Source organism: Parus major, chromosome 4 (assembly GCF_001522545.3).
Source record: "Parus major isolate Abel chromosome 4, Parus_major1.1, whole genome shotgun sequence".
Lineage (NCBI taxonomy): Eukaryota > Metazoa > Chordata > Aves > Passeriformes > Paridae > Parus > Parus major.
This window is the reverse complement of record NC_031771.1, coordinates 22,283,293-22,299,819: the sequence shown is the minus strand read 5'-3', so window position 1 is coordinate 22,299,819 and position 16,527 is coordinate 22,283,293. Positions and strand designations below refer to the sequence as shown.

The 16,527-nt window shown below is 37.5% G+C and overlaps 1 long non-coding RNA gene across 1 annotated transcript; it reads left to right on the top strand.

Moving 5' to 3' along the window:
• Nucleotides 1-1,238: 1,238 nt before the first annotated feature.
• On the top strand, nucleotides 1,239-15,297 carry LOC107202633. The gene is made up of 4 exons (XR_001520767.2): nucleotides 1,239-2,280; nucleotides 6,907-6,989; nucleotides 7,371-7,438; nucleotides 9,208-15,297. It is a non-coding gene; the product is annotated as an uncharacterized LOC107202633 (long non-coding RNA).
• Nucleotides 15,298-16,527: the final 1,230 nt, after the last annotated feature.

Here is a 16,527-nt window from a genome sequence, read left to right as displayed (position 1 = left end):
GAAAAAGGAAAAAGGAAAAAGGAAAAAGGAAAAAGGAAAAAGGAAAAAGGAAAAAGGAAAAAGGAAAAAGGAAAAAGGAAAAAGGAAAAAGGAAAGGAAAGAGGAAAGGAAAAAGGAAAAAGGAAAAAGGAAAAAGGAAAAAGGAAAAAGGAAAGGAAAAAGAAAAGGAAAAAGGAAAGAAAAGGAAAAAGGAAAGAAAAAAAGGAAAGGAAAGGAATCTTCCTGATCTTCCGTTTTGCTTTATTGTATCATTTGGTTAAATTAGATCATCTGTATCAACTGCTGCCTTCAATGTGCTCCCAAATGAGCAGAAGTTCTAGCAGTCTGTCTTGTTTGTGTTTTGATTTGTTTATTCAATGGGACCTGAGGTCTAAATTACTTTTCATTTTTTTTTTCTAGAGTCATAGGAATAACATTCCGTGTGAAGAGAAAGGGAGAAAATATCAGACCAAAAATCTTTCTCTCTCCCCACCAAAAAAAAAAAAAAAAAAAGATTAAAATTGTATTTTAATTTTTTCATGCAAGTACAAGTCAAAAATACTCGTTAGTATGAATTTGCTTTTGGTTACTGTTTTTGTAATCCAAATAACTTGAAAATACAATTCCCCTTAATTGTTTAGCTATATAGCAGACAAATGTATTTGAAAACTTGGTGAGGGAGTGGCAGGTGGCTAAATAAATACATAGAAATCCCACTGTTTTGTCATATAACAAACTATAACAGCACTTCAAAGTTTTGGACAGATTTCCTTATATTATGGGTTTAGGGTGTAGCTGTGTGTAAAATTGTAAATGTTGTCTTTTGGTATTTACTTTACAACCCTTTGTAATCTTCAGCTGTATTTATAGCTTCAAGTGGGAAGGAATCAAAATTAAAGAGGCCAGCTTGAGCATCCTTTGTAATCAAATGTTTTTCCCATTTCTCCTTAAAATAAATGTGCAGCCTGTGCATTTGGCTGCCTGAGGAGACCACCCGAAGAGTTTACAAGCCATGACCTTGCAGTGAAATAGTTTTGTGGAAAAGCACAAGTTGCAGGAACACACAGAGAGGAGTTGTGGATAAACTAGCCGATATTTCGAGGGGAGAACGAGTAACTCAGCTTTGAGTTGGAGGGTTTAACTAGCGATTAGAGGGGAGGGGGAAGGTTCTCATTCCTGAGGCGCTGGCATTGCCACTCACTCTCGCTCAGCGGCGCAGGCCTCCCCCGGCAGGGCCGGGCACAGGCCGCGGCCCCGGCGGAGCCCCGGGAAGGGCCGGGCACAGGCTGCGGCCCCGGCGGAGCCCCGGGAAGGGCAGGACACAGGCTGCGGCCCCGGCAGAGCCCCGGGAAGGGCAGGACACAGGCTGCGGCCCCGGCAGAGCCCCAGTCCCTCTGCCCGGCCCTGCCGCAGCAGCCGCGGCGGGGCCGCCCAAAGGGGGCCGGGGGCGGTGGGATCGGGCCGGCAGCGCAGCGAGGGGAGGCCGCCGAGCCCCGAGTTCGGCCAGAGCTGTCCCCTCTGAGCCGCTGCCCGAGCCAGGCACCGACCCAAAGGAGTTCTGCGTATCTTGGACTGGGAAGACGGAGGAAAGGCCGTCCGAGGGGAAGTCACTCCTGTGAGGGCATGGCTGTTGGAAGGGGATGAATCCAGCGCAACTGGCAGCGCAACTGTGCCAGCTGCCAGCACCGCAGCCAGCGGCGAGCACCCCGGCAAATAGGGGCACCAAAATTCAGAGCCTAAGGCCGAGGGTGAAAATTTTGCCAGGAATTACCTGAAAAATGCTTCTGTTAAAAAAAGGGTGTATTTGAGAACTGCTTTTAGGTCTCGACTTTGCCCTGTTGTTTACTCAATGCTCAAGGCAAGGTTTATAAAATACTTTTTATTGGACTATCTGCATTTCTTGGCAAAAAAAAGCTAAGCTTTGGGGCAAACAAAACCTTCAGACTTGTGCAGCTGTGGAAAGATGTAATGGGTACCTAAATTACAGAATCTCCTCTCCGTGCTGCCACACAGGCTTGGTATAGGACTTGCAAACTGTTGCTACATAGGGAATATCCCTGGGGAGCAGACTGGGGGAGTTCGAGGTATACAAGACATTCACCGAGTAGGTTTTGGCTCTGCACTATCAGTATAGTGAAAACAGGCCCTCATTGGCTGTGACTGAAACAAAAGTAGAACTGCTAAGACAAGACAAAAATGTATCTCTCTTAACAGCTTTGGAAACATCCCAGAACTGTAGTTGGAAGAGTAGCAGGTTATGCTGTGAAAGAAGCAGAATAGGAACATTTTCCAAAATTCCAAGTAAGAGAGTTTGCCTTTTTGCCAACTAACCTAGGTCCAGGTGATCAGATCACAGCTGCATTTCATTTAAATTTTGCTCCTTTCTGTTTGGACTGTTTTTTTAATTTTGTTTGGTTTTTTGTTGGTTTTTTTTTGCCTTGTGCTTCCTCCGTTGCTTAAGCCTTCTCATCTGCTTCATTTCTAAACAGAACACAGGATCAGAAAATATTTCATGGACGATGGAGCCTAGTTCCTTCCCTGCAGCAGTTAAACAGGTCATACAGTCCCATTTGTAAATTTACCAAGCTTTTGTCTTGAAAAAGATTTGGGGTTTTTGCCCCCATACTCCTGTTGGGAAGCTGTTGCAGCGCTTAATTGGAAACTTTTTTAATCTCTGTGATGAATTTTCATGGCAATTTTCTCAGATTGTTTCACGCTGGCAAAGTGATACTTCAAGTATCTTTCCTTTCAGTGTTTCTCTTACCCTCCTTTATCTAACCCAGTATAGCTGGAGAGAAATAATACACATTTTCACAGATTTTCATTAAATTGCCTGAATAATGTAATGAAATGAAGGTAACAAGATAAATGAAATAAGGTTATAAAATAAGATAAATCCTTTATAGAGGTGAGTTTCATAGCTTCATCTTCCTTGTAGTATATAGTCTTGCTGCAACAGATGTATATGCTAGTTTTTTTTACATAATTATATTTTCTAAACTATGAACTAGCATCTGGTAAAAGAAAATTCCTGTTATTAATTCCAAGTCCACAACCGTGAACTTTGTACACTCTAACCTCATCTCCTTTCAGTAACTGAAGTTCAATGACCTGAATGATATTCCAAGCCTTTTCTAGTTTGACACTGTCTCCAGACTTTGTCATCAGAAAATGTCATAAGCACACACTTACACTGTACCAAAATTAGCCATGATACTATCTGCTATTTTTAGTCTCCAAGCTAATCCTAGAAAATTCTGTTGGTAACTTTCCTCTGAACATGCACTTTCCCTTTCAATGCAAGAGATTGAATCTTTGTGAAAATAGAGTCAGTCAAACACTGAGGAATTTGTGGTTTTCTCTGTAATTTTGATATGATTTCAGTTAATTTCCTTCCTCTAAATTATTATTTTCTCTCACAGTAAAGCTCTTCTCCCACTGTGGGCTAATTTTTGATGGGCTAATGTATAAACGGTTTAATAAGGTAAACTGGAAAAAAAGGAATTGTTTTTATCTGGTAGAAGGCCAAGATCTCTCATAGTCTGTTTGTCAGAAAGTGATTTTTTATCCTTGACTGTTTCAAATTTCCATTTACATGGATGTGTTAATTGTTTTTTCCCATGCTGTGTGTTTTTAAACCCTTCATAATATTAAAGTCATCTTATTAGGGTTGTAGTTTATTTAGTTCCTCTCCTCTTCCATATTACATTTGCTAATCTTTAGTAATATGATGCAATAATTGCCTCATTCACTTAGCTGCTATTCAGATCAGCATTTCAGGCAAAGAAACAGATTCATAAAAATTTTTGTCATTACAAAAATAAGCTTTGTAAGGAGTAATATGCCATTAGGAGCAGAGCTGGGGTGCCTGAAGCAACTATACAGAGCTCTCTTGGCTGTGTGCCTAGTGGTCAGCAAATTCACAGGGGTTGTACCTAAACTGGGGAGTAGAAGGGGAGCTTGCCGTAACTGTATCTCACTTAATTGCTGAAATGCCTGGTTTTCCTAGTCGTTGTTACTAGAAGTCACTGTGATTTACCCTAACAATTACTAGTTTGGTTTGAGTCATTCTTCACTATCATATGCTTTGCTCTTAAAAAGTAATACTTTTTTCCGTTGTTCATATTATCTTAACCTTCTCAAAAACATTTCATAATTAACATGCAATATTTTTTCCTGTGTCTACACCAAAACAGGAAAGACGTGCAGTGTTCTGACTGACCAGCATTCTGGAGAATCTTGTCAGAATTTCCAAAGAGCATGAGTGAAAGTGGAGATTAGGGTATTCTCATCAGCTGAAGTACATATGGTATAAATCTTACTCCATAGCAGATATTTAAAATTAAATTCTGCTGTGTTGACAGACCACTGCAGAGCTCAGACATCTGAAACTGCCTATTTTAACAGTAAAACTTTTCATTTAGATTCTTACAACATATATCTCAAACTAATATAAACATGCTATTCTAGGATGAAACAATGATTTCATTGTTTGTCTTATGCTGTAGAAAGGAACGAAAAAGGGAGAGCTGCAAAATTTTCAAGAATGAATCTGAACTTCTGCTCCTTGCATAGAGAACTGGATTTTTCTTTGTGATTCCCACTGTAAATGATGCCACTTAGCATTCCCAGTGATGACTCCAAAGAAATCTGATTTGTGCTTAGTAAAGAAAGCATGTCAAGTTAGAATTTCTAAAAATCATGTGTTTAAATTTTGACCATTATCTGGTAATATGGAAGGCCTTAATATTTTCTACTAGGTTCTGACTCTCATATATTTGCCTTACTTTGTCTTACCCTGTTAACATGATTGGTAGAAACCTTAGCCAGAGATGGGAAGCTGTCTCTCCTGAAGCCAGAGAATATGAAAAGGAAGCTCTCCTGGTCTGATGCCTTCCTTTCTCATATTCAAGGAGATGCAGAAGCTTATTCTACATCTTTGAACACCATGTCTCCTGATGGTTGGTTTCTGAAATGCAAATAGGAGGTCAGTGTGTACCATGTCTGCTATTTCAGGGACATAGCTATTAAGATGGAAGAAGGCCTCTGCTTTGCTAGGCACCAGTCAGATGGATCAAAAGGGCCCGAAGCCTGTGGATTTCCTCATTGCCAAAGAATGCACTTTGCTTCAAAGTTTCATTTCCAGTCACAGTGAATCAAGGGCTTCAAGTATGAAGTGAGAGATTACAGATTCTGAATAGAGGACTGGTTTGTATAGATGGATCACGCGAGTTACTATAAATGTTAGGTCTACAGAAGAGCCTTTCAAGCCAGTGGCCTGAAAATTATAGTCTTAGATGGAAAGGGTGAGCCTGAAGTGGGGAGTAAAGGACATTATCCCAGTCTGCCAAACTGTATAGACTCTAAGGAGCATGGATTGTGGGAGGAGGGTGTGGGTTACAGTGTATGGAGACCGTGGATCTCATGTTTTACTTCAGTCAGAAGATACATCACTGTATCATCATGCTACAAGATGCTTGTTCTTTTTGTTCTTCGAGCTGTGAAGCTTATGTGGTGTGAGGCCATGAAAAACCACCTGCTGGAACTCAACTATATTTTTCAGAATAAATAACCTGAAAGGCTTGCATTGTTTAAAGTGCGGGGGAAAGTCTGTGAGAAGTTTGTGTTCTACATGTCGAACAAATTATTCTTCTTTAGGAAAGATTTTTCAGCCAACCCTGTGGTTTGAGCCCTCTCATGACACAGTGTAAAAAGAAATGACTGGTTATATAGTTTGGTTTAATGCAAAGTTCAAGTTCTACAGTTCCCTGATATACACAGACACAGTTGTTTAAAGACAGGTTTGTAAGTTGCTTATCTGTGCATTTTCCTTTCTTCTCTTCTGTTTTTGACAGGTTAACCCATACCTCCTTAGTAATAACTCTGGGAAATGTCCCAAGAAAGCTAAAAACTTCTCTGAAAAGGAAGCGTTTTCTGAGCTAAAAAAGATACATTAAACTGTACTTCTATGTTTTCAAATTATACACGAAGATTATGAAAGTCATACTCATATTTCAGATCTGAATAAAATATTATAGACTGCTGTGTAAATATACACAGAGTAGTTCTTAAGTGGTTTCCTGTAATAGTTACTCTGGGCTTTCATCTGGTGTAATTTTCACTGAGTGCCATAATGACAGGTTCCACAAAGGCCCCCTCATTCATTTTTAGCTCTACCAATTCAAAACAGAAAAAAACCCAAACCAACAGGACTGAACATCCACTATATAAACCAGGCTCAGAAACAAGAACTTCTGCTGGTCAATCCTGTCTCCCCACAGTGGGGACTGGTCGTTCTAACTCTATTGCAAAGCTGTATGTATAGACAAATATTTATAATGCAATGGAATGGAGATGGTTACTGGCACATTAGGTAAGGTGAATGTTGAGTAGCAGCAAGAAATTAATTAATTTTATGGGACAGGTCAGTTTGACCAGATCAAAGGGACTGAGCAGAAAGGCTAAGGATCAAATGGAGCCTCCCCCACAGCAGGTAGCCAGCTTTGAAATCATGTTCTGGATGAAGTCAAGTAAGAACTTTACCAAGCTAAGCAACTACAATCAATGTGAGTTAAAAATAAGTCTAACAAGTTTGCTGGGAAGATACTGTTCTTAAATAAAAGAATTTTAATAAAGCAGTAAAGATGCTCTAGAGGATAAAGAAAAGCTTATTAAGCAAAATTAGAATGATTCAGTTAGAAATCTAAGTCTCGTCTCTGCCCGAGCTATATTTTTGGTCAGTTGGAGGAGATTGAAATCATAAACAGTAACATAAACAAGAAATGTGTATTTCCCATCATGATCCTTCCCCTGATCATTGCAAGTTACCTTTCTGCGACAAAATTCTTCAAAACTTCCCCCCCACTAACTCAAAAGTTTGTTGAAATATGCATAAAATAATTGTGTGGCTCTATTGCCTTGTTCTAGTGAGATCATCCTCTACACTCTGCTGACCAGTTTCTACAGAAAAAGATTTTAAAGCTGCCTTACTTCAGGGTGTAATTATTCAGGTAAGTTATTGAAATCAAAAGTCTACATAGAAGCCTTTTGGCTTAGAACCTAACCAACTAATCCTCAAGCTTCTGCCACTCTGTACAGTAGATTGAATTTAGGTAGCACTCTACTAACTGCTAATTGAGATATATAGACAGTGTTTACATGTGGCAAGCTAAACCTTGGTCACATGTAACCATTTTTCCTAGCCAAAACAACTAGGATGTTTAATCATCAGTGAATATGTAAACACTGGAAGTGTTGGAAGTGTTGTTTATGGAGCACTGATGTTTGTCTCTAAAATTAGCTCAGGAAGAACAATTTTCTTGAAAGGATGACTGTATATGAATGTCTGTATTTCAAGTAATTTAATATTGATCATCTGCTTTTATTTATAGACTAACAAGATGGGAGGCTTTGTATAAAGGAAAATTTGGATATGAATACAGATATGATTCTGCCAGAGGTACACCTTGCTTTACAAATTCAAAGCTTTCTTTGTTTTCTACTTATTTAACTTCTTCCATTTTGCTTCCCATTCAAATATTCCTCCTATTCAAATGTTCTCTTTTTTTCAAATTACTGTGAGCTTTTTTTTTCATTCTCCTGTAGCATCTTGAAAAATTGTTCTTTGGCACAGTTTTCTAGAGAACAAAAGTACACTGTTGAAATATTCTTTTTCCTGCATGACTGTATTTTATGTCATTAAAGCCAACTCTGGGTAATAATGTTAATATGATAAATGATCCACTACAGTAAATAAATCTCGTAAGATTTCTCTAATTACTATTAGGCATTCTGCTGAACATTACCAGAGTCCTTTGTGGGAATTAACTTGTAAGTGAACACATATTGAACTGTGGATTCCATAGGCCATATACAGACATCACCTTTATAGAGATTTAGAAGCGTTGAAAAAACTCAGGCTCACCTGTCATGACCAAATGAGACACAATGTAACGCAGCAGTTCATGCTGCCACAAACCAGGTCGGTCTGTTTCTTGGACACTTACCAGATTGATCTGTTTGCTCCCTGTCCACTGGGCCTGGTATGTGTTAAGCTTCTGGAGTCTGAAGAGTCCAGGTGCTTCATTTGTGTTTGCATTGTGAGGTACAAACTTTAGTGGTCCCCTCTGAAACTGAACATACAGTTCAACAATCTGACTCCCGTGCATGTTGTTGGCTCTTCAGGCTTTATGTTGTTGCTGTTTAAGTGCACTTTCAAGAAGAATTTAACATTTGGGGTTATGTTTCTGTTCTTTGGGGACTCATAGATATGAAGGTAAAGACTTAGTGAGCTGCAAAAGAACTAAAATATGAACTCTATTTATTTACAATAATAAATTTATTACCAATCAATAAATGTGCTAACATTTATTGATTAAAAACCAGTATATAAATGCAATTCACTTTTAAATTTCAAATTATTAGAAGTCTATCTGATAAATTTGACAGGACTTCCTCCTACAATTTCACTACCTGCTTTGGGTGAAAATTCCTGCATAGGTTAGTTCTTAATATTCTTTAAGTTCTCATCTCCTCTTCCAAAAGACTTCTTTATCTTAGCCATCATCTTAAATAACCAGGTAATTCATAGCTTAAATACCCCAGCCTTTTCTCCTGCTGCAGACCAGAAAGGGTGCACTGTGAAACAAGTATCACCTTTTATAAAAGGTAATACTCGAAATGTTGCAATCTTAGGCAAACTTCCTTTGGAATTGTGCTTCAAAATACAGGTATAAAAATGGCATATGGTCTTGCAATCAATATTTTGAGATAACACAGTTATCCTTAGAGATAACACTCTAATCCTTATAGCAGCTACATGAGTACAAATGTGTTCCACATAGACACAGTATATTCATAACAATTTTTAACAGTCATACAACTTATCTGATTGGATTCTATATTAAATAAACCATTTGATATTGGCAGGAAGCTTGATATGATTAGAACTGTTTAGGGCAGAAAAATATTACAAGAAAGAAAGATTTGTGATAAGGACACATGATCACAGTGCTCATGAAGTAATGATTCATTTTTACTGAGACATTTTACAGATAGAAATTTCAGAAAAAACTTTTCTGCCAGGTATATATCTTCTCTCCTAGTTTTTTGCCTCCTTTTCTTTCCACTCTTCACATGATAATGAAAAGACCTCTTTTTTTTCTTCTCCTGCCCCAGTATATCCTGAATGCCTCCAAGGTATCATTCTTGGTATTATATTTTTTTCAGGATTTCTTCCCTCAACTCCCAATTTAAGCTTTTCCGAACTAGCCTGGAACCATTAGCTGGTGTTGATGAATGTCTGGATTCTGGATGAAATCCCATCTGGTCTACTCGTTGAAGAGTTTGTCCAAGATATTTCAGTCTTTTTCAGACAGTAACAATAATCCCAGATCTTTTTCCACAGTGTCCCTTGACATCTCATTTAGCTCTACAGTTACAGAATGCTAGTGACTCAAAAGATTACTCCAATGAGTTTTTGAAATTGAAAAAGTTTGAAAGGTCTCTGTTTCTAAAAACTTTATAAAACTATTTCTCCATTTTTTTACATTGTCTATAGTCACAAGAGAGAATTTTTAAGGAGTCAGAGAGGAGTCAAGGTCACCAGACAAATGGGTCTAACAAAAACTGACTGTGCCCACAGAAAAGAACAGCTAAACTGTCATCTGTTTTTTGTTGTTTTTCTTCTATTTCAGTTTTGCAGGTCAGCATAGCAAATAGTATTGTTCTTGGGCATCAAAAGGAATAAAAGGAAATAAATTATTACTGTAGCATTTAGAGACTGATCCTGTTAGCTACTGGGCTGAAAGCCTCTTTGAAAGGGCTAAAACCTTCATCTCCTTTTGATATGATTAAGTGCACTAATCATCTGTTCAACTTGAGTCAGTGTGAGATCCAAGTATGAGCACTTCACAAGCTGTTCCATGTCGCTCTGACCAAAGCTACAGTCAGTCTGTAAAGTCAGGCTGACACCAGCACCTGCCCAAGGTGAGAAACTTCTCCTTGGGAACTGAGTCAGCTCTAGTTAACAAACCAGCCAACCAACTGCTGCTGCTGCCACCTTTAACCAGAAGAGGGGACACAGGAAGTGACCAGCTCTAGGATCCAGGTATCAGCAAGACAAAGTGCAGCAGCTCTGCTCTAAACTCTGGTTGGTTTTTTATCCCACTGGGGATTGAACCAATTATTCTAGGAAAACATGAATTCTAAGTTCCTTAGAGATGACTCAAAGTATTTCAGTTAAAGTTGCTTCAGAGTTGCACAACTGACAAATCAATATTTTTAGCTTTTAGGAAAATGTCTGTAGTTTAATTAAATATTTTAGATTAGAGAGGGGTTTTCTCTGCTCTTGAGTTGCTATATTTAAGCTACTTTTAAACTGAATTAGAAATGTGTTTTGAGTCCCTGGTAACTTTGGTCCTTGGGTGTTCTCCACCAAAACACATTTTATAATTCTGTACTAGTAAATACCACTACAGTAGAATAACTTTATCAAATGTATATGACATAGTGATATTTTTGGCTATATAAGAAGTCTTTGGTTTCAAAGCATTTTCCTCAAATTAAGCACCTACAGAAAAAGAATTATTCATATGTTACAGAAGGAGAAACTGAAACACAGAATGACAAGCCAAAAAACATTAGCCATGTAGTAATCTTGCAGACCTATTTAAAGCATTCATTTTTCAAGAATGTTTGGCATCTACATGTTTTCAGTAGTTCTGTATAGTCCTCCAAAGCTTACGTCAACAGGTCTGATACTGAACAACAAAGAGTGGAAGTATAATGTATAACGTATAAAGTATAACGTTGCTTTTTTCTTTCCCAGTACACATTTTATGACCCTAGTCCTGTTTTCTAGCAAGCAGACCATTCTTTTCTGGAAACTTCAATGTTTCACTTTTTCAGTAGTGATTTCATTTCAGCTACATTTCAAAGTTAATGGTTCTGCGGCAAGTCACCAATCTATCTTACAGTATCCATCAGTACAACACTTTTAACACTTTCCTACAGAATGTTTTTCCCATCTTTCCAAGTTGTTGTGGGCAACATTCCACTTAAAAATTATCTTGGAACTCACTAACTCCATTTAGGAAAAAAAACCAACTTTAAATTACATGTATTCTTTTCAAAACTGCCAAAGCAAACTAAAGCAACCCTTTCTGAAAATTTCTTTAGAATAAATAACTCTAGGGATAAATATCAGTTAGATTCTCAAAATATGTCATGGTTGCATGGACAATCAGATGGTGATTAGAGCTCCTATAGCTCTTTCCAACAGATGTGTTCATGTAATACAGGCCTCTAGTCAGCAGTCCAAAGGTCTTTTCAAGATGAGATATATGCTTTTCGTCCTAAACATGTTATTCTTAGAAGGTGGATTTGAATGTTGAGAGCAGTAAATTATTGAAAAGCACTCTAATAGTTCACTTTCCATTTGTAACAAATCAAATGACTGAAGAAAAGATTGTACTACAAATACTTCAGAGAAAGGGTCTTCCTAATTAAAGAAAATTTGTTTGACAAATGACAAAATGACAAAAACTAGAATTAAGTTAAATGATATATGAAGTGAATAGCAAACAAAGTGGTAGAATACTTGTAGCTGATGAGAAAGCAATTCAATAATAGAGTGAAATTACTTTGCAAATATTTATATACAATACATTTACTTAAATTGAAAACCATCTACTCTTGGAAGGAACTTCCTTTTCAACAGCAGTGATTTGGCAAAAACAGCCCTGGGGGCATTATGTCCTGACATTGTTGACAGGCATGAAAAGTGCTCTGTATGTTTCCATTCCTAAGAAAACAAACTGATAGCTCACATTCACTTTCATTCTCAGCTTGTGTCTCCTACTAGGATCATAGCTAAAATCTGCTGGTCCTTCTTTGGCTTTAGGATAAAAACTGTTCCATATAACTTCTTCATCTTTTACTCATCTGACAGGAACTGTAACTGCTCATTCTTCTCCTTGTTGAGCAACTTCTCATCTTCCTGCCTGATGACCTTCTGTTCCACTCCTACTTCAGAGATCCCACCACAGGTGGTTTACAGCTTGTTTACATATTTGCCACAAGACTTTTCCCCCAACCTAATTTCACGTGCAGAGATGTGGAAAAAGAAAGGAAAAAAAGTAGTTTTCTTCAAATGTTGAACAAAGGCTTTAATAGGAATAGAGACAGAAAACACCTTCAAAGCTATACTATCTTTAGTTCTGCTTCACTAGAGATCCCTTTGTCCAGAGTCTATCAGTTTTACTCCTGTTTAAATAAACAATACACCTGTCCTTTCTTGTATCTGCCAATGACAGGGTGACTATTCAGTAGCCAAATTCAAAATAGACCAATTCATATGGAAAAAAGACATCTGTCATACAGACAAATATTTTTAAAGTTTGAACACTGGAAGTAGGATTTTTTGGGTGTTAATTACCTAAATACACAGAGGAGCACACAGCAAAGTATTCAGGTTTCTAAGTGTGTGTCTAGTTCCCAGTCCAATTCAATAGCACTTGCAAAAGTGTCAGCAGTGACATAGGGCTACCTGAAATTCCTGTGTACCTTCAGAGCACAGGGATAGTCATTCATCTTCAGAAATGTAGTATTTAACTCTATTGTAAAGTTAATTCTTTATGTTGTTAATGACAAAGAACAAAATAAAATAAACCCAAAGAATATCAGCCAACAGGAAGCCTGAATTATTTCTTATTCAGTGAATGACCTCTAGTGGTCATTCATCACAGCTTTCACAGCAGTTGACATGCCAGCTCGGAACATGATGTGCATTGTTTGTGAAATATAGAACACGAGAATCAATTTTTCTTTTTTTTTTTTTTCAAAACTGTGTGTTGTGAAATTTTTCTCTACCTCTGGCACTGTTAAAATCATAATTTTTTTCACTTTATGCAGTGAGCCCTGGGTACTCTGCAGGAGTTTTAAGCCAGAGCTCTAGCACCTGCATTGCCCCTTGCTGTTTTCTCTTTGCTAGCCAGTGCCTCCCTCAATCTTTGAAACCTCCCTCAGCCTCTTTGAAATTTGTCAGAGACACCCTTCTGTCATCCCACACAGCCTTGAGTGTATTCTGTTAGCTTGATAACCTCTGTTCAGCTTCTCATAACATCATTGAATTGCCTGAAAAGGGCCACCAGCCATCATCTCTCACTGCTGGCCAAAGTAGACCACTTCATTCTGAACATGTAGTGAGCTTATCTGTCTAAAAAGCAAACTCAGCAGATGTAATACTTGCAATATAATTGGGAAGAGAGCTCTAATCCTCAGTATTGTGGGACATGAAAAGAAGTCTGAGTTAAACATTCAGCAATATGTCAGAAAACAAATGGTATTCTCATCTCACAGGGGTTTTATCAGCATTTCTGCTGATCTTTCTGTGGCTTCTTTAAACAGTTGCGCCAGATTGTTCTGCTGGACATGCATATCAGTCCAGATATTCAAGAATTTATTGAAAGCTTTTGCTAAAGACAGAAAATGGGTTCTGAGAAATAGCTCCTCTATTCCTACCTTTCTCAACTATGGGTGTTATATAAGAATTCTTATATTTTATTTTGTATGTAAATGAGCATATCATATCTGCAACCCAAGCTGCATCACAGGTGAAGGATCCACATGATAATTTTGTTAATCTCAGGTAGCTTTTGGTAGTCATCTTTTCCACTACACAAACCTGGTAACAGAGGAAGAACAGCACCTTCAAGAGGAGACCAGTGACCTAGGAATTTATGGTTAAAAGTTTTTTGAGATTGCTTCATAGCCCTACTTCCAGTACTGAGAGATCCTTGAGAGAAACTTGAACAAAACATTTTATCTGTTTAAAAGGCATTCTGAAATTCTTGCTTACCAGAATAGTTTCAAAAGAAGAATGATTTATGTGAGAAATAAAGTTTGGAAACTATGCTGACAGAACAGTGATGAACCTTTTCTATGTAGGCAGCATAATCTACATTGAAGATGGGTTTTTTCCTTAAAAAAAGAGCAAAACAGTGGACAGTCTGTATGACTACCTGTGTTGTAGTGTTCTAGGTATTTTGCAAGAAAAAAAAAAAAAGGAATAGATCTGTAGATGAGCATGAGATGTCATCACAGTTTGATCAGAATGCTTACCAGGGGAGAAATTCCAGTATTAAAGGAATTTTCCCCCTAATTTCTCATTCATTTTACTGTAAGTGACAACAGTAGGTGGATTCTAGAGAATGGTTCATTAATATTTTTTTCTTCCTAGAAATTAGAGGATATGCATCTTAAAGATAATATTTGTAGGTAAGGTATTTAGGGGCTTGTATACCAAGTCATGTACAAGTAGACGGTCAGTCCTTAATCATTAAACCAAAGTATTAGAGAATACTTTGTTTCTAGTCTGTAGTCAAGTCTAATTCAGACATTTTTTTTATGTTAGAATTGATGTCTAGATGCTACTCAAAATATTTTTTTCTAATATCCAATATTTTTGAACATCTCATTCATTTATCTCTGTTGAAACAGCTTGATTTATCTCTGTTGTTTGGTGAAACACTGTAGTAAAAAGTATCAGACAAAATAATTTTTTATTATTAAATATTTTTTTCTTTGAAATGCTGACTTTTCCACTGAAAATTTCTTTGGAATATAACCTAAGAAGAAATATTCTTGTCTTGTTCCTAATATGATCATTTGCTCAGATTTTTCTAGAGATTGAAACTGTATGGTACCATGTGTCTCTCTCCTCAGTAATTTTAAATTATACATACTGAGACTCTTACTCTTTATTTGGAATGAATTGGTATTAGACAGTATAATTGGCTATGAGAAAGCTAACTCAGCTGAAAATTGTTTTCTAGGTAACTAGCCCTGTGTAGAATTGGAAGGGTTTCCCTGAGTTGGTCTGGTCAGTGTGTCTGTGTGTATAATTTGCTCTGGGCTGAGAGTCCTTCTTCAGGGGTATTATGTGCATGTAGAGTGCTTTGCCTAAAACTTCATCTGTGCTCAAAGCCTTCATATCAAAATCCAACATAGTTTCTAACTAGTCCCTGCACTGGCTATGAAGATTCTAGTACTTTGTTTTTAACAAATAACTCCATTTTAATGTAATTTCCCATTTTGAAGCTAAGCCCAAAATCCATGAATATTTTGGGCTTGTTGCTCCTGCAAGACATTAAATCCAAATTTATTATCATCATTTTACAGAGTAGCTCTTTAACAGAAGTATTCAGCATCAAAATCAGCTCAAGGATACTAAATCCTGTTGGTTGCAGAAGTTGGGTAGATCTTCTTTTTGGGGGTTCAGAATAGCCAGAAATACAGCTCATGATCTTTTAGCTCAATTCTGCCTCCATTCTCTGAGCAGAATTTAAAATTTAGCAAGGGCACAGCCTCAGCTCCATAGCCAGCTCTATTAGCTCCATAGAGAAGGGTCGCAAGTGCACTGTCATGAGAAGAGTTTTTTAAGAGTTTAATGAACTCCCAGGTTGCCCAGGGAAGTTGTGGGATCTCCTTCACCAGAGATACTCAAGAACCATCTAAATGCAATCCTGTGCCATGTGCTCCCTGCATGACCAGCGAGGTTGGATCAGATGAGCCCACCAGTGTTTCCTTCCAGACTTACCAATTTTGTGATACACCTCATCCACGTGTGTGACTTTACTATAGTATTTTATTATATCATATAATAGTAAATATACTATTATATATATCATATATATATAATTTTATTATATATAGTATATATTATATCATTATTTTAGAATGTTAGTGTAATCATAAAAGGTGATTTATTTTAAGAAAGCATTTCTGAACAGCAGTTCCTATTACCTCTAAGATTATGTAATCTATCTGACCACTGGTATCTATGTTTGCAGACATACTTCATATTTCACTTGTATATAGCTCTTCATCAGGTTTTCTTCAACAGTTTCTGGGAGGAATCATGCAGCTCCCCACCTGCAGTCTGTTTGGGCAATATTGTGCATGCATGCTGATCAATACAACTGCATTTTCTTCTCTTCTGTTTTTTCAAACTGTAAATACCATTGCCTAAAATCTCACCTATGCTCAGTGCCTCATTTTCTCAACTTCCAAATCAGAATGCAACATTTGTTTAGAAAGTATGTAGCAGAAAAGATCCTGTGATGGGATGGGACTTGCTGCTGTCAAACAGCTGACCAAGGCTAAACTATAAAGACCATTAAAAAAAACCTGAAGTGTTTTTGCTCCCAGCCCATGTGTGAGTATTACAGGGGAGCCAAATGGACTTTTAAGAAATCACTGCTGCACAGTTAAGTGGGCTGCCTTTGTTTTTGAATTTAACTTACAGCTCTTGCAAACTACTGTTTTCCCACTATTGTCTCTCAGACTGCAGAATGAACAACACCAATCTATACCAATACAATCAGAATAAAATAACAGTAGAATTTTAAAAAGAATGTGACCACAAATAACACTGAGAATTACTGTTTAGCCATGTAAAACAACGTTGTGCAAAGCACACTAACTGAGCACACCCTAAACATAACTGAATAGTCAAGGGGGGGAAGCTCTCCACTCACTGTTCCACAG